The sequence below is a fragment of the Epinephelus lanceolatus genome, chromosome 13, assembly GCF_041903045.1.
Source record: "Epinephelus lanceolatus isolate andai-2023 chromosome 13, ASM4190304v1, whole genome shotgun sequence".
Classification (NCBI taxonomy): Eukaryota; Metazoa; Chordata; class Actinopteri; order Perciformes; family Serranidae; genus Epinephelus; species Epinephelus lanceolatus.
Window position 1 is genome coordinate 38,759,997 of NC_135746.1, and position 25,268 is coordinate 38,785,264.

At 41.1% G+C, this 25,268-nt stretch overlaps 1 protein-coding gene across 1 annotated transcript in view; it reads right to left on the reverse strand.

Moving 5' to 3' along the window:
- Nucleotides 1-16,457, reverse strand: part of lrfn2b (leucine rich repeat and fibronectin type III domain containing 2b) — a 242,917-nt gene extending 226,460 nt beyond the window's left edge. The window contains exon 1 of the mRNA XM_033648679.2: nt 15,961-16,457. The gene's annotated coding sequence lies outside the window, so the exon portion shown is untranslated. The remainder of the gene's footprint in view (nt 1-15,960) is intronic.
- Between the last annotated feature and the right edge of the window lie 8,811 nt (nt 16,458-25,268).

A 25,268-nucleotide genomic window follows, 5' to 3' on the forward strand; every position in this document is an offset into this window, starting at 1 on the left:
ATGATTTGTGATGTTAAAATGAATTAATCCATGCAGTGTAGTATATTAATTGTTCACCTCTCCATCATCTGCTGCTGTCTGTCTGTCTGTCCACTGTGACTTTAAGAAAGTTTGGAGCCACATTGTAACATAATGTTATGTTCTGTGAGGTTTGCATAATAATTTGGAAACCTTTTTTTTTTTTTTTTTTATAGAATTTTGATGTATCTACAGGACAAACCCTGCTAAGGTAAGATAACGTTCTGTAGGATCACACGAGTATGGAACGTTAGCTAAACAAGGGCACCCACAATCATAATGAGGAGAAATGTAAGTCATACATATATTGTACTATACAAGGGTGTAGGGCATATATTAGGTGTGGGGTCTGGGTGTCCCCCCTGCAAGAAATTTTGAGCATCAAAGACTCGTGGCATGTTTGGAAATAGTCATTCTGAGTGCCAAAGCACAGTCTGGCACAAACTGGACCATTCGTACATTTGGGGCTCTACTGAAGTGTACCATTTGGTTATTCAGAGCACCACACTTTCCGAGTGGCAGAGTGTAGTCTGGGCAATCTGTTTGGGGAGATGGAGCAGCAGTGTGCCAAGTGGAGTGAATGTGTGATAAACTTAAGTGTTTGTTAATTCATGTAGAAACAGAATGCTGTATTTCTTCCAACAACCGCCCTCTCATTTGGTGTAGAGCATCCATGGATGTACCAAGAGACCTGGATGCAGCATTGGCAGTGGGACTCTGTTCATTACTATGGAGGATGCTCAGGGTTGCATGACGCCACAATCGCGTTATTTCCATAGTATGAAATTACCCACGTGATCAGCACTGCTTCCACATCATTGGGCCCATAGAGCGGGGGCAATACATAGTACTTACAGCCCCTGAGCACGACTGAGCATGACCAAGTCGCTGACTCCTAGTTTAGTCCTCTGCTACCTTGAATGAGGATAAAATAATTTGCAAGTTGTTTTGACTTTTCAAATGTTATCGGATTAAATTGATGAAATCTTAACAGTGGAATGAGTCATTTCGCGGGGCAGTGACGCTCAAACAAATTTATCCACTGATTTATAGATAGATTTTTTCCAATGTAAGTATATGGAAAAAAAAGTCTCTTTGGGCCCAATGGCATCACGCAAGGACCCAGAAGTTATAATTCCACGGTCTGACCACAACGAAAATTGGCTTTAAAGGCTGGCACACTTCCTGAGGGCCTGAGAGCGTCAGACTGGATTTATGAAGACACCCTTGACTTCCTGCTTTCTGATTAATTTTTATGCACCAATTTATGGTGGAAATGTCAGAGTACTCCCTGATTTAACCGTGAATAGTTGCATCATCTTCTTTGTGTTTTGTAGCAGATTGCAAATGTTGCTTTGGAGGTTTGTTGCTGCCATCTGAAGCATTGTTGCGTCTATGTATATTTATACTAAGGGGGGGAAAAAAGATTGATTTTTTTTTTCTCCACCTGGTCCTGTACGCTTAATTTTCTCCTCTACTCTTCCCTTGTGTCACTCAGCGCTGACCATCAGACCCCCATCCTGTCCAAGAGCCTGTTGCTGATATTTCTCTGAGCAGTTAGTTGCTAAAAGGGTCTGAAAAGTCCAAGGCTGTCCAAAAAATATATATTTTGGGCTGCAGCCTTGGACACCCAGCCTTAACGACGCCAATGGGCCTGACGCCAAGGCCCTGCTCATTTATTCATGATTTCTGATCCCCTCTCATATGGCCAGCCCAATCCTGGTGCTGACAGGTCAGCACTCACAGAGCCAGACAGCAGTCCCTCAAGACTGAGCTCAACAACAGGCTAGAGCCTCATTTCCTGCCCTCTCTCCTCTCTGTGCCAGAACTGTGCGGTGGCCTTGTACGGACCTGTTTCATTGTGTTTACAGAGACTGAGGTCAGTTCAGCTTCTACTCAGTCAGTTGGGAGGATCATTTTAGCTTCTGTTTGGGTTTTGTTGATGCTAGCGTGTGCATTCTCATTTGTCACAACACAATAGGAGCTGTCCCCACAGTGGGCAAATTGTGAATATTCGTGCATAGAGGTGCATATTTTGAGAAATTTCTTCCTTGGCTAGGTAATCAGCGACCCATTACCACCATGACTAGTGTGGTCCCCAGGTAACTTAAGTGTTTGAACAATAAATTAAACATATTTTAAATCATAATAACAAAATTATGCCTTCACATAAAAGTTACTGTGCATCAACTCCATTTTGTTGCTATTTAGTGAATGGCAAAATATTAACCCTTTAAAAACAGACAGCCTATGGACGGCCACAGAATGTTGTTTGCATGATCCTTTTTCAATAGATCTAAAATAAGAACCATAATAGCTGCAGCATTCATTCTTTCCTTTTTTGTATTTCCTGTCTCCACATCATTATCGTATCTTACCTTCACGTGATGCAGCCTTAATATTTAGCTGTACTTTCCCCTAGAATTTCTCTGTAATAGCCACGGGGTCATCCCTATGTTTCCAGGGTTCTGTGTTTCCCGGGTTCTATGTTCCCCATTTAACCCTGCAAAAAAAGCTTCTATGTTCCCCGCTTACACAAAAAAGGTTCTATGTTTCTATGTATATATATATATATATATATATATATATATATATATACTAGGGCTGTGGTCTCCTGGTCGACTAGTCGATTATTTGGTCACTATGCTCTCATTCGACCAAATTCATTCTGATTAGTCGAATAATGGCCATGTTACTTTCATAAGGAGAAAAGTGCTACATCAATAGCTTTCCAGGATTAATCCATTATTCCCTGCGGTGGGGGACAGGCTAAGTTACCTGTGAAAATGGGGGTGTTTTCAAAACGCTCAGCGTCGCGGTGACGCAGACCTCCTGTCAGTTTCTGTATACTGACACCATTTCCCCAGTGTAAACAAAGTATTACGTAGTTGTATTTACTTGTATTTCACAGATAAGAAACAATAAATTGTGAAGACAGTAAAGCCTCCACTAAAATAGCATTTTAAGTCTTGTGTGTGATTTATCTTCCAGGGATTTATACTTTGGGATTTATCCTGCTTCATATGAGCAGAGGAAATCTCTGTTCGTCGCTAGGCTAATGTATACAATGTAAAATGCTATAGGCTGGCGCTAATAACGTTAGCATGTTGTATTTGCTTGGAAAACGTGTTTAGTATAAGACAGTTGTTTTGTCGGTGAATCTTGTGAGTTGTAATGGAGCCAAACTGTGTGCCGTTACCTCTGTTGAATGTTGCTGTTGTTCCTGGCTTCATATGAGAGGAGGAAAAGATCGCTAGACGCAAGGCTAATTTATACCATGTAAAATGCCATAGACTTGTGCTAATAATGTTAGCATGTTGTATTGGTGGGGGAAATGTGTCCAGATAAAGACAAGTGTTTGTCTGTCAGTTCTGCTATTTACAGTGAAGCCAGTTTGCGTACTTGTGTTTGAAATTGTCTCTATTAAGCCATATTTAACGTGTGTTTTGAATCAACTGTATAAATAAAGTTTGATTTGAACTAAACTTTACAGCACTTAACACAGTCCTCCACTGCCGACTAGTGTTTTGGAGGTGTAACTGCAGAGTGACACAGACACACCACCACAGAAGCAAAAATAACGTGCAGATTTATTTTTTTTTCCCCACAGCTAATCGATTAGTTGAAGATTATTTTCTGTGGTTGACTACAGACCTAATATATACATAATTAATCTAAAATAAAAACCATAATAGCTACAACATTCATGTGGTGGAATCCATGCGAAAAAGCACAGTGGTGCCACTAGAATGAATGAATGCATTTACACTTTGCTCAACTAAACAACTTGCATAGTTGAAATTACTTATGGAGTGATAAGAAATACTTTGTTTATGTTTCTACATTTAAAAACATTTTGTATCAATATGTTTTGTGTTTTTATTATATAAAATCTGATTAAAAAAACATGTCCAGAGTTCCCACAGTCATGGAAAACCTGGAAAATTCACGGAATTAGTAAAAAGTATTGAATGTTTTGGAAAGTATTGTACATTTTGTTGTGTGTAATGAAACTGTTACAGTAATCTTGGGGGCTAACCCTCATGAAATGTAACAGTACAGCAAATTAATGATCTGTAGCTCTCGACAAAAAACCATCACCATCATGTACATTTCTTAATTTTCTCTCTGCCTTCCTTTCCTCCCTTTATGTATGCCAGCTAGCAAAAAATCGTTTGAATAGAGTTTGAGTCTGATATGTTTGAAAAACGCTGGGCAAGTTGGGAAAGAAAGTCGTTGAACTGTCTATGAAACTGTGTGGAAACTCTGAATTTCACTGCTTTTATCAATGTTTATGGTGTATTGACATAACCTTTTAGCTAAAATTGTACAGATTTTAGGGATATGAAGCATGTAAAGATACACCAAGAAATAACATCACAATGAGCATTAATACCAATGTAGGCCCTTGCGGACTATTTCTATTGCAGAGTTCAAAGGGTTAAATATAGCAAATAATGCTTCACAGCTTTATTTCACTGGAAAGCATGGATCAGCACAGATCAAGCACAGAGAGTGTAACCACCATTTTTCTACATAAAAAGGCCTGTAGTTTTCAATAGCTACTGCTAATTAAATATAGAACACTGATCTCCAGTCAACAGATGTCTGTCCTATTCATTTTATTTAAAGTAATTATCATATCCTAGCTACAAGTAAGGGCGAGCTGCTGGCTATAGATGGTCCAGCTGCTGAAAACACCTGCTCGAATGGGACAGGTGTAATGGGGATGCACAAATACTGCAATTCCACTTTTACCAGCCCAAGGAGTCTTGAAAAACTCCCAACAACAAACTGGATTTGAATTGATGACTTAAGTTTTAAAGAATGTTTGTAAAGTACTGCTCATCACCAACATGAGCACTGTCGCCACATGTGTCCCAGACTACCTCCAACTGGGCTGAGCGATGATATCTCAAGATGCATTGGGAACATTTTGGATGCATTCTCACCTGTAGGCCTACTTACAGCTTTCCACAAGTATGTGTAGCATGTCTGTGTCACTTTTAACAGCGGTATGAGTCAGAAAGGGAAGTAATTGAGTGCTAAGGGTTTTAAAGTAGCTCCCCTAATTGCCTCCCTAAGCTGTGTGTATCAGCCACTGCTGCTGCTGTGTTGACAATCATGCCAAACTGCAATATCTAATTTCACGTTGTTCTTAGAACCCCAGCATGCACCTGTCCCTTTCACCTCACACAGTATCACACATCGCTCATCCTACCCCGCCCCCCCCTTCTACTCTGTCATCAGCATTAGCGGCACGCATGACTGCCACAGTGAGCACAGCATGCCATTATTTTTTCATCCATAGAGGGCTTATTTATTTCTTGTGTGTGACCCTTACAGGCCGCCAGCCTCTCAAACAAACAGAGGCACCACCTAACGACTCAAGCCTGGACACCACCAACAACAGTATGTTTTCTGCAAATGTACACCAAAAATCCATCATCTTCTACATTCTGTATTGATATATTGTTAATGGATTAAATCATGAGTGGGCTTACACTGCGAATCCATTACTTTTTGATATCCCTTCTCGGACTGCAACTAAAAATGATTTATTTTTTATTAATGGACAGATTAAAGATTTAATCTACAATACATGGGCAGTAATGACAAATGCAGACCATCAAATACCAGATGTTGTTGAGTTATTAGTTGACTTATCGTTTAAGCATTAATTCACCACTCAACAGTGCCAGGGCTGCTTAATTGTGTTAAAACACAGCACCTTTCCCACCGGAGACCAGCACTGAAAATTGTTGTGGACAATTAAAATAGTGCCATATGTGTGTGTGCATGTATACACACACACACACACACACACACACATATATATATATATATATATATAGTGACACAATAAGCAGCTGTTTTTTACAGATACATCACTGTTTTTCCGCCAGAGAAAGTGCCACCAAAAGTGCTTATTTTCCAAGACAGTGCTGCATGTCTAGTGGGATAGTGACACGAAAAGTTGTTGCTTTTTACAGAGACATCGCTGCATTTCCAGTCGGGATAATAAGTGGGTTTTTTAGCCCTATGGGCCCGAACAACGCAAAGTGTATCCAAATTCACACCCGTTCTTCTCTATTGATTTTCTCCATGACCGTGCATCATAGCAAGAATCCACACATATCACATGGATGCGCAGGACTGGAGCTTTCCGATGATACCAAACACATCACTTTGCTGTCATCCCATTATGCTGTAAATACAGATCAGTTGTCTACAAAATAAAAAGCTGACAAATTTCTTTACAATCCATTATACAGATCTTGTTATCAGTCACTTCATATAGTGAGGAATAATATTATTACTATTTTTCTATGATCTTAGATGTAAATATTGCATGTTTCTTTCAAATAAAACACATTTTTGACTTGAGAACGAGTCAATAGAATTTCTTGCAATATTGAAAAAATACTGGCAATCATGTCCGCCTGGCACAAACCACATGTTTTGGACAGCTATGAAGTGACAGAATGTCCCACCATCATGGTTCTTATATTGCCGGATTCCAGAGAGTCTCCCCTCTTCATATATGGCAGAATATGTCAACTAAGCCTTAGCATGATATTTTCCTAACCATAACAAAGTGGGTTTTGTCCCTAAACCTAACCAAGTCAACCACAGCTGACACTTAGAGAACGTACATTTTTAAGCTATCTGCTTCATATGAAATAACTTACTAAATTAATGTATGTATGTATGTTTAGCAGAAATGTACAATGGCAACATTTATTGTGGCAATTGGGTTGCCAAACATCTAGGATGACTTCAATGTTTTATTCCGAAATAATTGCAGGGAACAACTAGCAGAACTTCCTTGGTGACCAGAATGGGTCAATGAAGTGATGCCAGTTAACTTGCATAGTTTGTAATTGTAAAATGGTAAATGGACCTGCACTTGTATAGCGCATTTTTAGTCATACTACCACAGAAAGCACTTTTTACACTACAAGTCACATACACCTATTCACACACACATTCATACACTGGTGGCTGAGGCTACCATACAAGGTGCCACCTGCTTCTCAGTTTTTAACACACACACCGATGGAACTGCCATCGGGAGGAATGTGGGGTTCAGTATCTTGCTCAAGGATACTTCGACATACAGACTGGAGGAGCCGGGGATCAAACCGCTGATCTTCTGAGTTAGACGACCCGCTCTACCTCTGAATGAAATTATAGTTATTATGTAGAATGAAAGAAAAAGACTTCAATTTGGGACAGTTTTGAGTCTGGGACAGCTGAAAGTAGAATTCGGGACAGCTGTGGGACACTGAGGCGAAAAGTTAATTTGGAGCCCTGCTGGAGACTCACCAGTACAACTGTTTTTTCTTGTTTAGATGGATGTCATGCAGAATCCCCACAGGGCTGAGCACTCAGTTAGGCACTTTTCTAATATATGCATGTTTTGGTGTTCCATTGGAAAGAAAACTGTGTAATCCTTTGTGCACACTGGAGCAGGAAATGCTAATCTCACCCAGATGGTCATGTGTTAGTTCAGGCAGGTGGAGGGCATATGGACAACAGACCACTGACCCAAATGCTGCTTCCGCCACCTATGAGAAGGCTCAGAAGGCCTGGCATGCTGCGCGTTACTTCCTCCCAGCCTGCCAAGGACACACACACACACTCACACTTACACTGTCCAAGGCTGATCACTCAGGAGTACGAACACTAGACTCTCATACATATCCACTCGTACAGCTCTTCTTGGAGAAAATTGAGGCTGAAGAACTGGCAGGCATGACTATATAATCCCAGCTTTAGGGATGTTCAGGGAGAGGCAGAATCGATGGCAAATGAGGGGACAGTGCAGCCGTCCATAGCAACAGATGAGAGTCTGACATCAGGACTCACACAGGGAGGAGGGGGGAATAAACGGAGCGGAGTCCCGCTGTGAATCGCTCTTTCTACCTCCAGCCTTTTTTATACCTTCCAGCCCAGTGCTAGGCTGCTGTAACTGACTCAGTGGCTGCTCCTTTACTGACCGTCACAACAGTAGGTCAGGCTAAATGTGACATTAAAGCAACACTGGGCCGCGGGGCACCACAGAGGCAGGCACTGCTCACTCTGGCAGCAAGGCTACGTGTGGTCGAAGCAAAGGTTTGTCTCTGGATTACTGATCATCAGCAGTCGACACAAACATGACATCTAGGGCATCCTCCTCCCAATCAATTAACTGAGTCATTAGGGATGGTGAAAAATCAATTTACATAAGTGTTCACATTAATACTCAGAATTAAGATTTGAGATTTATAATCCATTTTCTAATGTCGGAATCATTAAATTTCAAATGCAGAGCTGGAAAAAAGCTGCTCATATTGTGGTAGTCTATGACATGACGTCACATCTGTTTCAAGAAAGCCAAAGCCAGAGAACAAAAAATGGCAGACGGCCTGAGAACACGGACCTTTCGCTGCTTGAATACCAACTCAAATTCAGCCAGCCAAGCACTAACTCCCAGCCAGACAGCCAGATCAGTAAACTCTCTGTACCTGCCATTACACAGATTAAACTCAGCTTGCTGTGAACACTGGTAGTGGGGTTTGCACCGGCTGAATTCAAGTTGCTACAGTCGCTACTAAAGCTCTGTCTCCAGAGCTCACACTTGCTCTACCCCTTGTGAACAGTCTTCTGGTGGTGGGGAGCAGGCTGTTCTCATGAACTGTTTGTACATTTTCCTACAAAATGTAATGCACCGAAATTCGTACATATCGCACATTATGAGGAGCCAGTAATTCCTGCATAACCCATATATTTTGGAAGGCTGCGATCGCATGACCAATGCACTGACAGGAGTAATGAAGTGTTTCAAGCGGTCCAGTAAAAAGACAGGTTGTGGTGGTGAATGGGTCACAAAACACAGGACTTTCCCTTGGAGACAGGTGTATGGAACTTGGTGAGTGAATTTTGAGTCATTTTAAGGGACATCCTCACCATGTTTCTTTTCCTAAACTTAACCACAGTAACTTTACTTGCCTAAACCTAGCCTTCGTAACTTTAGATTCAGATTACCTAATTCACAGAATATCATACAAACAAAATATGCTACTAACACATTAGTAGCATATTTTACCAACAGTTGTATGAGGATACGTTGCAAGATTTATGGGGATTTAGTGGAATCTAGTGGTGAGGGTTGCGGAATTTCTTCTGGTTCGAATTACTTCAGTATTCATTGTTCAGAAGGGTTTTACCGGGAGCCAAATTATCAAAAGAGGTCTCCCTCTCAAAAACAAACAGACCAGAGGATTAAAACCAGTATAAACACTGAATAAAGCTGTTTCACGTTACAAATCAGCTTTCCTCCAATGCTGTTCAGCCTGTCCATAACAACTATCTGCTAATGTGTGCTCACCTGTTTTTTTGAACCAGACGTTCAGGGGGTTTTTACAGGGAGCAAAATTATCCATAGAGGTCTTTTCCCCTTCAAAATAAATGTACCCAGTAATTCAAACCAGCAGAAACACTGACTAAAGCAGTTCCATGTTAACAAATCAATATTCAACCATCACAATACATAGCAAATTGACATCCGGGTATCCAGACTGTATCAAATCAGGAGATAAGCATATTGTTTCAGCCCTGTGAATCATTGTTTGTTAGGCTCTTTGTTGATACTGAACTTCTTGGTAATTTGTTGCTCTTTATGCTCTTTTCATTAGTCATTAGCTACTGGTGTCACATCTCTGACACATTAATTATGACAAGCAGAGAGCCTCAGATTGAGGCATCCTGGTAGGCAATGGTCTAAGTCAGTAACCAGGTTCAAATCCAGCCCTTTGTTGTTTGACCTCTCACCCTTATTTCCTGTCACCTGTCTTCTTTCTGCTAATGAAAGGCAAAATGCCCCCTGAAACACTCATTTGCATTCATTTATGGGAAGCCAATGAGTCTGGAGAAACAATCTGACAAATGTTTTAATGACATCAACTCATTAAACAGACAAAGTCCTCTGACTGTTAGTTGAGGACATTCCCATTTTTCACTATCTTCCTACATATAACTGCTGTTGCGTTAACCCCTTAAGAAGTTAATCTAAAAATGAATGAATTAATTCATTCTAAATTTCATAACCTTTATGTGAGTCAAAACCAAAAGTCAAAAGTTAGTAAGACAATATATTGAACTCATCTCATTCTACCTCAAAAATAACCATAAAATGCCTTTTATGTTTTCAGTTTCAAACATGTCAGCTTATTTACGCTGACATCACCCCAGTGTGTCAATTAGTGGAATGAGATGTAAACAAGGAGCAACAAACACTACAAACTAACGTTATCCCTGCAGCATTTAGACAGTTGGTGCTTCTCAAAGTCAAGGATCCTTATACTAATTTTGTAACTACTAAAATGACAAAATATACATGACATATATAAATGTACTGTCACTTCAAATCTTTTGGTGCTTCTCAAAGTCAAGGAGGGATCCTTAAACAGCTGAAGTTCAAGGAGGCTAAGACTAGTGATGGCCAAATGAAGCCTCATGAAGCATGTGTGTATCCTCAGCAGGCATGACGTACCCACAATTCTGCCTGTTCCAATGTGTGTTTACCTTGGTAGGACGGGTCCTTGGAAGGACCCGTCCTACCAAGATTTTTTTAAACATTTAAAAAGGTAAAAAATAAAGACATTTCTCTGGCATTTCAGAGACACAATTGTTTCTTTGAGCAATGCCACTTAGAAGACGACCCAGATTGGGTCACTCAGGTGTAGCTCCATCATTGTTCAAAGTCAAAAAGTAGTATAAATAAATCAAAAATGTTCACAATCAAGGAAATTTCCTTGGCATTAATACTTTTCGCTGTATCAAATACGTACCAAACTGTGACACCACTGTATCAAATCAAAGTGAACCATGAATTTTGTGACCCATAACATAACTTATAAATCATACCTGTCAACACTGCAGTTTTTTTTCTGTGTTTCCTCTGTATGTCAAGGCCATCTCGAAGTACCTTTGCATTCTGTTATTTCTCCTGGGAAACCGTAGTTTTTTTTTTTTTTTTTTTTTTTTTTATGTATAATGTGTTATGTTTGTCTGATGACGTCCTAGGTGCCAGATCACATATGAAACACAATCTACGTATACACCATTCACACACTACATGCAGTTTCAACCTGCCTGGTTGCCTGTCAATCTGTCACCACAACCTGGAAACCCAAGACCTAATTCAAGGTACATGTGCAGAGTTGATTTCTGCAGGCAGACAGGCCAGCTAATTTAACGTAGCTGTCAGCTTAGCTGTTGTCAAAATGGCAGGGCAGGACGGCATTCCATTTTATCAAGCTAATGTAACTTTTCAGTCCGATTGTGTGGTTGCCTAGATTGTCAGTATACTGACAGTGTTGAAACCTAAATGTTGACAGGTATGCCTACCTATATGGTTTCCTTGGCTGGGATTTAATTTTCACTCTCAACTTTTAAGCGACATGGACAAAAATTACTCACAGGAATGGAGTGGCCATGACAGTTGGGCAACTCCATGCTGGTGGAGGATCACATGATATGATCACAAGTTCTAGCAGCTCAAAAATGAACTGTCAATTTCACAGTGTGTTTGTTTAGAATATAACTCCACAGTTTAAAGTCTTACATTTTGTGTTTGTTTGACTGATTCAACCTCACACTTAACCATGGTGGATACTTTGTATTTTTTTTTTTTTTCCCAGTCCAAGAAGTGGCGCATTCATCCGATGCTCAAGATTTTGACACAGGGACCTGAGGTTTCTGTTGGTGTTGACTATTTAAAAATTTAGACCAACATCTTTCTCTAACCTTAACCAAGGGTTTAAAATTAAATCATGCTTTAGCTGGCAGAAGCAGAAGATTGCAGAAAAGGAATAAAATATTTTTTCAATGAACATTCATAAATATATGAGGTATAAATATTTTGTGAAATTGAAAATACTTGGAAGATTAAAAGATTTTATCATGTTGATAAGAAATTTGACCCGGGCTGCAGTCCATTTCTTTTATCTTGCAAATTAGTAGACTATAAAACAATTTCAAGGAGACAGTGTTGGTGTCTTTCACTCCAGTAACTGCCAAAGATGGCCGTGAGTGTTAAACCCAAATCCAAGGTTGTAAATGTCTCTCCAGAAAACTTTAACTTCAGTCTATCAGTGTCTGGCATATTGATTTTACTTTGTACAAATGAACATGCAAAACTTTACAAAAACCTGTTGGCTACAAGAAGAGCTCCTTTATTTGTTGGTTTCATTGTTGGTTTCATTTTAATAATATTTCTAAAAAATCAAAAAAACAGGAAAAACGGTGTTTGCAACCACAAGCCAACCATAACCCAGTACCAAATAGTACTGAAACTCCTCCAGTCAAACGATACCTGCATTGGATGCTTTTGTACTCAGATTGTACATGGATGGTATCTATGTTTGATGGTATTTGTTTTTCATTGTACCATGTATGTTCTTGTCTTACCTACACTGCTAGCCTACTTAGACAAGTCTTTCTGGGTTTAAATACCCATAACATAGTGCATAGATAGGAAATAAGCACACTTTTTACAGGACCCAGTGGTACTTGGGTCAATGGAAATGATGTGTTGGATAAAATCATTAGGCTAATAAACTGCTTTCATAATTGGAAAAAGTAATCTTAAGATAAAGTTACATGTGGCAATACTCATAAACATGGGAAGGAGGCATTTTTCTTTTACTTGTCCTGTAACATTATCCCCACCACTTGCATCTTTCTCAGCTCAGCTGCCCGTTCCATCAGTAGAGACTGACCTCAGATGGTGTGTGCTGTGCACTACATCACCCTAAAACAGCATCTCCATATCAGTTTGATATTAGAAGAAGCATCTGTACTCTTGATGGTATTCAAAATCATACCTTCAGGATTTCTAAAAACCCTAGTATACCTTGATACTCTCCAAGCCTAAATCAGATCTAGAAAAAAAAGACTATTTGTATGTTTTTTTTTTTCTTTTTTTTTCTTGTGACCAATCACTGCAAGAGTTCTTCAGCAACGTAACTGGTCCAATACCACAGCAGATACAACTAGGGATGCACAATAAAACCTCATCGGTATCTGCCGATATTGCCTGTAAAATGAAATATCAGAATTGGCCTCGGTATCAGCCAACATGCTTTTTCTTATTTTGCACAATGAATGAATATTACATACATTGAAAACTGTTGTATTTCATGTCTCCATTTGCGGGTGGGCCATCACAATAAGAGTATGCATGTATTATATGATGTTAATTCCACTATAGGAGAGACTTGATGATCACTAAAATTAGGTGAGGTATAAAGTGGATATATCAATATTGGTATCGGTAACAGTCTGTGGTGTGGGGAAGGTGAGCGCTGTGTACTTAACAGAACTGGCAGTTCAGCATGCCGAGATGTCACCAAAACATTTAAAAGTATGACTATACTACATGCCTGGAGTAGAAAACAAGAGGTATCAAATGAAGAACTCCACTGGTATTGGTATCACTGTAAGGTCACTGATATTGGAACTGATATTAACTGACGATACACAAGCCCTAGCATTCACTTAACAAGAAACAAGCATTCACTTTTTTTTTCTTGTCATGTGCAGTTGGTACGTGTTCACAGAGTGCAGCACGACGACTTGGGCAGGTAACAAAATTTACGTCACACAGACCCTTGCGGCCGTGCACATGCAGAGACCATGAATTGGCCCTCAGCCCATTATATTGTTCTATTGCAGGAACAAACAAGCTGTTAATCGTCTCGATGGTAAACACAGGGTCAGCCATACAAACCATGATTCATGTGTGCATATGACTGTGCTGTACTGCTGTTTAAAGCCCTGCTGCTGCTGTTTCTATGAGATGATGACTCAACGACTGGTCTCAGTGTGTCCCAGAGTGCCGCTCCTGTCTCCTGCTGCTCACAGTGATTGGACTCCTCACAGCACATGCGATACTGTTAAACAAACAAGCTGTTACTAATGCTGCTCTTCCATCTCTACACAGGCTGCGCGGGGAGAGGAGGTGGAGGTGGAGCTGGAGCTGGAGCTGGAGGCTGATTCAGGGAATGAGCAGAGAGAGGGATGATGAGCAGAGATGAGGGGACAAATTGAGAAAGGAGGATGTCAATGGAGCGTTAGGTGTGCTATAGTCTGTGTCCAGACTGAAACACAGCGCTGTGCTTGTCCCTATGGAGCTCAGGATGGGGCTTAGTGTACGTCAGCCAAGAGCATGGTGACATATGTGCCATTATTTATAGCCAGCAGATCCGCTGAGAGGCCCAGGGGCTGCTTAGAGAAGGTATTATTTGAGAGCACAAAGACCAACCTGGCAACCATCAAGCTCACAGGACATTTAGCAGCAAACACATTTCTTCTCAGGAGAGCTGCTAACACAGTCATCAAAATCGAATTACAACAAAGATAATCAAGTGTGCACTGAGACCGGTGTTAACCAGATCCCAAGTGATCAGCTGGAATGGTAGCACGGATATTAGACAACAGGAAACCCGCTTCTCATCCTGACATGACACTTTCTGCTACACCGGAATATTTCAAACTAAATAACTCTCGTGATACATTTCACGCTTTGCAGTCAAGTGTTTCCGCTCACATTTAGTGCTACAGTGAGGTAAAGCAAGTCATAGCTCTGACAGATTTAAGCTATGCTTACTGAGGGATTAGCAGTTTCACTGTGGTGCCCAGCCTGGGAACTCAGTGATGGACGACGAGGTAGATTAATGCCCCCCCTCCTCCTCCTCCTCTCCCCCTCTCCACACACACAACAATCTGGACATGGTGCTGCTCCGGCTCCTGCAGCTCAGCCGCCTCTAGCATGACACCAAATATGTGTTGGAAGGGGTTAAAGGTAAGTCAATTAGAGTGTGGCTCTAATCTGCGCGAGGCAAAGGTCGTCTCTTAGTAGACAGTGGGATTGGGGCCGGGAGGTTCCCTCGCTTGGCGTGCTGCTTCACCTGAATCCACACTCCCTATACATCCCAATCCTGTGCATGAAAAAGCTGCAGCCCAGTAAACAACTTCCAGCCCCCATCTGTGGCTACCTCAGTGCTGAGAGGGATGAACAAGGCCATGCATTATTCAGCTCCTACAGTACCACCCCACCCACATGGTTACCCCATCATGAAGCATGGGAAAAGTCAAGGTCGTGAACCGTGAAGTGTCGATAAGGGCCACACACATTCAAAATTCTTTGCCCTCAAGGCCAAAACAAGAAAAGAAATTGAATTCCAAATGTGCACAGTGTTCAATAATCAAGCTGCAAATATGATCAAGAAGATGTCCTCAGGCTGATTCGCCTGCTGCAGTCTCACCTCAGGCTCTTTGCTGGGCTTTAATCAGCTGATTTGATCACTGCAGGGACACACTGAAGTTTCATGTGTCTTTCCAGCCCATTAGGACTGTATGCTGCTACTGTATGTGCTCTGCAAATGTGAAAACACTCTTAGAGGCTATATGAGTATTGACAGATGATGTTGACTGAACATACAGCTGTATTTCATTTGTCAGGCAACAATAAGTTGGGCTGGATGAGAGCTGTGGTGGAGCGCAGGGGCGTAGTGTATTTTAACTGGAGAATATTTTATCTTACAGCACATTACGATCGACCAGGGATCCTGCAAGAGGGGCGATGATATTCCACTCCGTTTGATGAGCAAGCCGCGGATCCATTTCAGCTAAATAGGGCAGTGTGATAAAGGCGGAGCAGACGCGGCGACAGATAGTGGAGAAGCATCGGAATCAGACCACAGTTTGGTCCAATTAACACTTAGTGGAAAGTATTACATTCAAAGATTCCCAGCTGTAACATCTGACTAGTCACTAGATTATATGCATAGACAACACAGCAATGTGTCAGACAGTTGAAAACGTATAGTTAAGTTGCCGCGTCCACATCAGATTATGAAAGGAGTCACCGTGCGGCTCACTGCGACTTCTTACCTCTTGTATCAGGCGTTTTCCAGCGGCTTCTCAGTCCAGGAGATGCAGTCGATGATCAAGACATTGTCATTTCAACATTTAATTCCAATTTGTAATTTCCATTTCTCGTCATGGATTCCCGGTGTTGCCTGATCACTCTTTTCCCTTTGCGCGTAAAGAGCGAGCGAGGCGCGCACCGCTCCGCCGCTCACAGCCCGCTCTGACCACACTACTGGCGAGCAAACCACTTCGCTGGCTCCTCGCATCGATCAGCTCCCAGTGTGAGGTGTTTTAAGTTTGAGAAATTGGAACAGTCTGAATAAACTTTCAAGGAGTCAGATAATTCTGTTCTGACGCGCGTTTAAATAAAAATCCACTCTGCGCTGATGAGAAGGAAGGAGATAATATCCTCGCACAGCGGATACAAATATATTTTTTCCTCCGCGCTCTGTGCTGTTGTCTGCGTTTTGATCTGACTGCAAATCCCCGCAGCCTGTAGTCCTCTCCATGCACTGACTGCGCCCTGTGTTGACGGCAGAGAGAGACGGCAGATGGACTGGAAATTCATTGGGCATGTGACACATTTAAAATGCAAACACTGGGCGTTTCAGATCGCACTCAGATAGCTCATTAATAGCAGCAGCAGCAGCAGCAGCACTTGTGAAAGAGATGATCGTGATGATGATGATGATGCTGAGAACATTCATGACGAAAAAGCCATTCTTTTTTTTTTTTTTTTTTTTTTTGCTAAACGCGCTACAACTTTCTCAAAAGACACCCTGGTTTATAAGTGGCAGCCTAACTAATGGCTTCATTAATGGTTAATGAATCACTTAATGCTGTTTCATGGTGGAGTGCCCTTTCACTCTCTAATAAAGCTTATTAATGGTTAATAAATCCTTAACTAATGCTGTGTAGACTTCAATTTTTAAAGACAGCTGTGTAGCCTACATGTTAGTCAATACTTAAAGGGACAGTTCACCCCAAAATTAAAAACACATATTTTTCCTCTTACCTGTAGTGCTATTTATCAGTCTAGGTAGTTTTGGTGTGAGTTGCAGAGTGTTGGAGAAATCGGCTGTAGAGATGTCTGCCCTCTCTCAAATAAAATGGAACTAGGTGGCACTCAGCTTTTGGTGCTCAAAGTGCCAAAAAACATTTGAAAAACAGCAGCAATGTCTCTTTCCAGAGGTCATGACCTGGTTACTTAAGATCAGTGGTGGCAATGAGAGGTCTTTCAATGAAATGTGGGCTCCTCTGCTTAACTACCTACCTGAGGATTTGACTTGGCTAGTGATGAGGGGCCAGTTTTCCCTACAATGGCCACGCCCACCTGGGATAAATCATAAGTGTCTTCTCTTGTACTGTGGTTCTTAAATACTGTCATATTTTAATGTTTTAACTCTGCTTGATGTATCACTGCTTACTTTTGTAGAATATTGAAGCTGTTGTGACTATGGCTACACTAATGGACAATGTGTGTGCATGCAGAGCAATATGGAGAGAGGCTTCTGTATGTACTGTCAAGGTGAGAGGGGGGGCAGTAGACTGAGACATTTTCCTGCTAAGAATAGATGGATGGCAATATATATATATATATATATATATATATATATATATATATATATATATATATAGATAGATAGATAGATAGATAGGTAGATAGATAAAGATCAGTGGCAGCTGCTGGTCTTTCAAACAGAGGAAGCTTGCTTTAAGTTTACATCATAAAATTTGTCATACTGTAGCGAGACAATAACTTATAAAAGGAACATTTAATTGAAGCCGTTTTTCAACCACACTCATGCCATAGAACCACAGCAAAACACACCTCAAAGATTTTCAGATGGGTTTAAACACCTGAACTGTGTCTACACCACCAGAACTGATTTTCTCTCAAAATAAGTTTCCCTGAAAGGAGCAGCACCTTAACACTGGCCCAGGTATCAAACAGTGCTATATAGCAACATTCTCTAAACAATCTCAAATATTATTGAAACACACATTACACATTCAATAATGCAATGTTTATGTCTTTATTTACAGTGTGTGTTGTGTGTGTACTGTACAAACGGTGAAAATGAGCTATATGGCTTATGGAAATAAGGAACTCCGGACGACACTCTGTCAGAAGACTCCACTCGCAAATATCCGGACCGGACTGAGCTCAAAATGCGAAGCACTGTCAATCATAAAGGGGTCCAGCCTTTTAGACAATTCCTCCAATCACCATGCATACACCGAGTGTCCTTTACCACCTACCGCTCCATTAGGTCCCAGAGAACCTGAGCCTCCCTGGAAGTGACGATTTTGCCACATTTATCCAATGACCGTCTCGTTTTGCTGCATGAAAAAAACCTGCTCAGCGCTGTGTCATAGGAATGCTTGGAGGGTCTGCGTCCACAATGCTGACACGAGAATGTATGACAGGGAGGTTGCGTTTGAAAACTGGTGATAAACAGCTGACGTTTGAACATCAAATGCATTGTAGCGCATGTTTAATGCAATGTAAATTCTTATTTTAATGAAAAATCAATAGTGCATATTTGACCACTTCTATGAAATTTTAGGGAAAGTTCAGCCTCCCTTGTTGTCTCAGAGTAATCACCCCTGCTTGCATGTTTGAATGCAAAAATAAAAACCTGTTATTTTTTTGTACACCAAACCACACGCTTTTGTTGCCTAAATGAAACCATGTGCGTTTGTTGTTGAAGGACAAAAATGGCAATTTGGGGTGTTGTACCGTCGTAGTACATTCACTTTGAAAGAGACTGTATGCAAACTGTACATTTCCTGTTTACAAAAAGTGTATTTTGAAAGCATACAATGCATGTAACAGGTTGAAGTTGACACTGCATCCCAGAATGTCAAAAACAGATGCACCTATGGTACCTTACATGTCATATGTCAGTGTGGAATGTCCACAACCACACATGACCAGGTTGGAGTGAGATGTGTTGAGTCACAAAATGCCAATCTGAGGACGTCCCATTAATACGTAATGTACTTGTGCAGTGGTGTTGTCTGTGTGGCTCTGCAGTTACACCTCCAAAACACTAGTTGGGGTTTCTGTGAAGTGCTGTAAAGTTTGACTGATTCAAAACACACTTGTAACACACATTAAACATGGTTTAATAGCCACAATTTCAAACACAAGTATACTAATCAACTTCATTATAACTCACAAGATTCACAGACAAAGCACTTGTCTGTTGCTGGATATATTTTCCCGACTAATACAACATGCTAATATTATTAGCACAAGCCTATGGCATTTTACGTCGCATAAATTAACCTAGCAGCTAGCGGAGTTCTCCTCTACTCATATGAAGTTGAAAACAACAGCAACATTTAACAAAGGTAACATTACAAAATTTGTCTCCATTACAATTCACAAGGTTCAATGACAAATTAATTGTCTTACACGAGACACGTTTTCCATAGAAATACAACTTGTTAACATTCTTAGCATAATGCTATGACATTTACATTGCATAGCACAGCCCGGCGGCTACTCACATGAAGCTCGGACAAATCGCACACAGGACTTTAAATGCTGGTCTGCAGTCAGTCCCATCCATTTCGCAAGCGCTGTAGTTAACTTCCTTGATTTGTTTAATCCACAGGTCTGTGGTGATTCACACACTTCAAAATAGTGCTTTCCCAGCTTGGGTAATGGGGTTGCCCACTGACATCAGTCTGATTAGCTGCACCTGTGTGCTCAGCTCGTAGGTGGTAGCTTAAACTCAAAGTACTCTGGTGATATTTTAATTATTTTTGACACAAGGTCCATTTTACTTTTGACTTGTTAACTGAGCCATCTAGGAGTTTTTTAAAGTGAAAGGAGCCATTCAAAAGCACGGTGGTGTCTTATTTTCCATCACTGCGTCAGAAGGAACTTGCTGCGGCGGCTCAACTATAGGTGAGCGTGTGTCAAAGGGACATAATAACAGGATGCGATTAACATAATTAAAAAAAAAGGAATAATGCATTATGTAAAAACTTAATTTGCATCGCAAGTAGCTAATGCGTCAACACTGTCTTTATTATTAATCATTTTTTGGCTGTTTGAGAATCTCTGTTTGAGATTACTTGTTTTATTTTTTGCTAATTATCGCTCGTTTTCACTTAAAGATCAAAATAAAATTGTTTTTTCACAACCTGGCACCCAAAAAGATTTCAAGAACTGATGTATGAAGTATTGTTTAATTAACCTTAAAGCAACACAGTGGAGTTTTTGAGCCCTCAAAATATATATCCAAGATCCTTGTGATGATACATCAACTCACAATAGGTTGGATGACACCTTCGTCATTGCTTGAGAGCGTCTGTTTCGCTTGCACTGGCACTATGTCGTTTCAGGGTTCAGGTAGGAACCCGGACACAAAACATTACTACAAAATTTGGCTGCTTTACGGCATATGTCATATCTACTTCCTCTCTTTAGAATAGAGTAGCCGAACCAAGGTGAATGAAGTTAGACATGGTTGTCATGGCTGAAGTGACAAAGAAAAGGAAGAAGGTGAAGGTGTTGTCCGAGGAGACAAAGAAAAGAAAACAGGAGAGCAATAAAACAAGAGCTCGAACAAGGATTAATATTGGCCTGGCTTTCACACGCTGGCGAGAGCTGAAAGAGGAGGAGGGATGCCTGACTGATGGTGACCTGGCGCTGTTACTGCTGTTACCCTCTACTGAGGAGACTCACTGTCTGCAGGTCGGCTGCCTCAGGTACATCTTCAGATAAAGTGTTAGCCTACGTACAGACAGCTTTCATTTTAGTTTGTCTTTAACACTTTGCTGTTAGCACCACTAACAGCAAACATAATAGTGATGAATGAGAGACTGCAGACAGAGCAGATTGAAATATGGCTTTCTACATGCTGATCACATGTATTGATAAAGTATTGGCTTGGCTGGCAGAGGTTTTATCATACTTACTTACAGTAACAAGCGTAGTTGTCGTCAACTAGAGTAATCTTGAAGTTATATTCCCTTCATCTGCACCGCGGTCTCTCTGCTGTTGTCTGACTGCACTCTGTTGAGTTTGTGTGTGTGTGTGTGTGTGTGTGTGTGTGTGGAGGAGGAGGTTGGCCCTGACATGCAGAGAGCAACTCATTTGTGAGTTTCGAAAATGAATAAATAAATAAAGCAATCGGCCTAATCATGTAACATATTTTTTCAAATAGTAGCCCGGGCATTTATTTCACCTGCACACAGTTCCTGTCCAGTATGTTTTTAGTGCAAAAATACTGTATAATGTAGGGGTGAGTTCATGTACAAAAATCTCTAAACGTTTAGAGTGGGTCATTTTTTTCATGTACACGTGTACACGGGTTTCACCACTGGGTGGTGCTATGGCATTATACCAGTAAAGCCCCAGTTATCTGAATACCAACCAAACGGGCCATTTAACCAACAGTTACAGGCTGCCACGCCAAGATATCGCCATTCCGACGGTCTGCCATCCCAAATTCTGGTCCCTGAGTCCTGACAGTAAGCTATGGCGAGCCTGTAGAAGCTGTATTCCCCATGCATGTCACCGATTTTCACCGGGGACACACGTGAGTAATTCAGGCTGACATTACCTGTTTTTCAGCGAACTCTTCCGGTAATTTAATTAAAAGGCATGGCATGTCTTCACCACCGACCCGTGCGTAAAAGTGCAAGAAAGATTTTTGCGACAGTTGTAACAGACAATACCGTTTTTGTCTGCAGGGGGACCCCATGAGGTAAAAAGGGCAATCCTCCATTGTGTTGCTTTAAAGGAAATGGCCACTTTAGAATGAAAATACAGACAGTACTTACTGACCCTCATGCCGACAAGAAGTACAGTGTAGTTTTTTAATCCACAAAACTCGTTCGGGGTATCCACCAGCTACACTTGAAGTGCATGGAACCCACATTTTGAAAATGTAATAAAACTCTGCTAATGCATTTCAAAAACGTCAGAACGGCTCGTCTGTCGTAATCCAAGTGCCCTGAAGCCACGGCATGCAAAATTGACTTGAAAAGATGTAATTTACTCCACTTTTATAGCATAATTTCTCACCGTGGTCAGTTAGCCTGCCCTGCAGGCGTGCTGTGTTTACATGGCAACTTGCGCGAGACTAGCTGACGGCTAGTGGTGGTGCTAGTTCTCGAGTCTCGCACAAGTTGCCATGTAAACACAGCACGAGAGAGGTAGCTAGCCTGGCTCTGTCCAAAGTGCAAAAGTACATCTTCCAACACCCCTGAAGCTCACTGATTAACATGTTGCATTTCATTTGTGTAATCTGTGTGCAACCAGGAATGTACAAATGACAATTTGTGATTCTTCAGGAAGTTACATGCAAAAGACAATTAAACAGACATTGTTCCAGACATTTCACAGTCCAGTGAACACAAAGAAAAGAAAAAAAAATAGATAACAAAGAAATAATGTGAGATGGGTTAAAAAAGAGGGTTTCAAGACAAAGTTTATTCATATCTGTCTACCGAGTTTTGTTTAGAAGTGGAATAAAGGGGTTTCATCATCACACAGTCATTCTTTAAGTCGCTGACTTTCAGCGATTCAGTTAGTTATGCTGGTAGAGTCTAATGTAGCTTGGACCTGCAACAGTGAGCAGCAGGCTACAGACATGAGTTAAGCTCACTTTTTTCTATGCCTCCAGATTCTTTTCATTTTCAGACAGACCCAACCAACAATGACTCAAGTCACATCCCTTGAGGACATTTATCAGACTTCACACAGCTCCCTCTGGAGACACAAAAGGCTGTGTACAACTTTTGTCACAAATGTAGTCTCCCCAACACCCAGAAACAGACTTTGATGTGTAAAATCTGTGGAGTTCACCTTTAAGCAAAGAAGTGTCACCAAGAAGTAAAACCAGCTGTTAGCATGTAATAGTTTTTGTAAGACGGTTGTTTAGAATGTTGAAACTTCCTCCCTAGGGGATGCACTTCAGGGCAATGGCTTAATTTATGTCAGCTCAGTATAGCCTAACTGTCCCTAAGTGTCAGGTGTGTGACATATCACAGATCTGCAAATAGGTGTCACTTAAATATTAACTGTCGCCATTTCTCTTCCTAATTTCAGCCATTTATTAGCCATAGTTTATTTGCTCACATCTTAAATTAATCTTCAGTAGTTTCTATAGTCAGGTAGGTAGGTGACTAAAAGAGCACTCTATGGCAACCCAGAAAAAACATGCAGATTCTGCCAAACTATGGATATCTTAACATTTGCCTGTTATTATGTAGTAGTTAGGTTTAAACTTTACGTTTCCGCAAAGACATGGTTACTATGTGGTTATTTTTTTACAAAAATCACTTGGTTATGTTTGGGAAATGATCATGTTATGGCTTGAAATACCTGGTTTTGGGAGCACAATCCCCACTGGAAAAGCAGTGATGCATTTTATGCCACTATCCAAGCAGGAAACTTAGAGCTGTCTTTGGAAGAAGCAATTACTTTTTATGGCACTACACCCACTGGATAAAAAGTGATGGGTCGCTAAAAACACCCACATTTGAGGGCTAAAATTCCACAGAAAAAAACAGCCACAGTACCCATGCTTCTTATGGCACAGTGATGGGTTACTTAAAAAAAAAAGCTGGGAAAAACAGCCACAGGTTGCTGAAGAACACCCACCCTTTTTGTGGCACTGTCCTCGCTGGAAAAACAACAAAGGGTTGCAGCCACATTTGGGGGCCAAAATGATGCTTTAAAACTGCTTCTGCTTTATTTGGTGATATTTTATGGTGTTTCTGTGTCAAAAACAACATCAGCTATCATAATCACACCTGATTGATTAGACGAGGTACAGTGTTTGAAGCTGGCTGAGTGTTGTTTGATCACTGATAGTAGCTACTGTTTTGAAGCCGAGTGACCAACTTGTCATTTGGAGCTCTGCCTGGATCTTTTCATAGAAAAAACACTGTAGAATGGTCATACTTTGAGCAATCTTCTTCAAATTTGAACTATATGTTCACTGACAGTGTGCCCACAGACAGTTATTCATCCTGAAAAACATTTTTTATTTTATTTTAGGCAAAATCTTCAATTTTTTACTGACTCCAGAGGCCCTGTATTATCTCTGTATTATCTAGAGTGTTTCTAACACTTTCACAAGAAGCTTCAAAGAGTTTTCTTTCTGGCAAGACATCATGCATGCATGTAGTCAGAGTGGTTCAGAAGCTACAGTCATTTTAATTTAGGTATGTCATTTTAGGCATTTCTGCTACAAAATGGGGGGTGGAGTACAAGAGGTTAAAAACAGACACAGGTCCCTGAAAAACACCCACACTTTTGGTGGTAGTATCTGCGATACAAAACAGCAATTAGTCACTAAAAAACACCCATATTTGGGGGCTTAAAGGGATAGTTAGACATTTTGGCAAATTCGCCTATTGCCTATAATCCCTATGGTCATATGGGTAAGTACATTACCTTTAATTGTCAGTGCCTGCAGTTCTGAGATCGGTGGAGCAGAGCTGCCCGCTGAAATGGAGGTGAATGGTACAGCCCCTTCTCTCCCTCAAACAGGGCTTGACGCTAACCTTTTTCCCAAGGAGCACATGTGCTCCTAAGTTGAAAAAGTAAGGAGCGCACAAAGAACTTTAGGGGCACAATGTAAATTGATCAAATAATGTGTTTTCTGTAATAAACGTGATGCAAATAGACATTTACAAGCAAAATTATTTAATGAATTTGTATACAAAATGTACAGAAAGGTAAAATCATTAAGTTTTGAAAAAGTAGGCCTATTGCAATGTAATTTTGTCTTTAATGTTATTATCTTATATATATGTCATCTCTGCAATATGATGATCTTATATAATGTTATTACTATCCTAAAACATTCTCCAGGTCCTCTGAAACTTAAGGACTTAAGCCTCTTTCACACAGAGCTTTCGCGGCCCCCACCGCGGGGTAGGGCGCAGAGGACAGGATTTGGGGGAGTGCAGGCTCGTTCAGGAGCTACAGCTCCATGGTGACCACTTCCGGGTCTACTTCAGGCTCTTCTCTGCTATTGGACGCGCGGCGCTGAGGTGTCGTCACAGCGCGTTGCGGTGAAATTAAAAAAAATTCAATTCGAGCGCAGGCTGGGGGCGCGCAGACACTCGTGCCGCTCAGCTCGGCGGCAGAGCGGTGCGCTCTTGTGCCGCGGTAGCACATACACATTGAATGGTTTCGTCGGCGGAGGTCTGCGCTTTGCGCGCTCTGTGTAAAAAGGGCTTTATTTCCACCCTGTCCAGCAGCGGTACCGTGGCGAACGGTCCCTAAAGGCCTCTACACATAATCAGCTGTAAAACCGCTTTGCGCTGGCTGTTCCATTGTCTGTCTATGA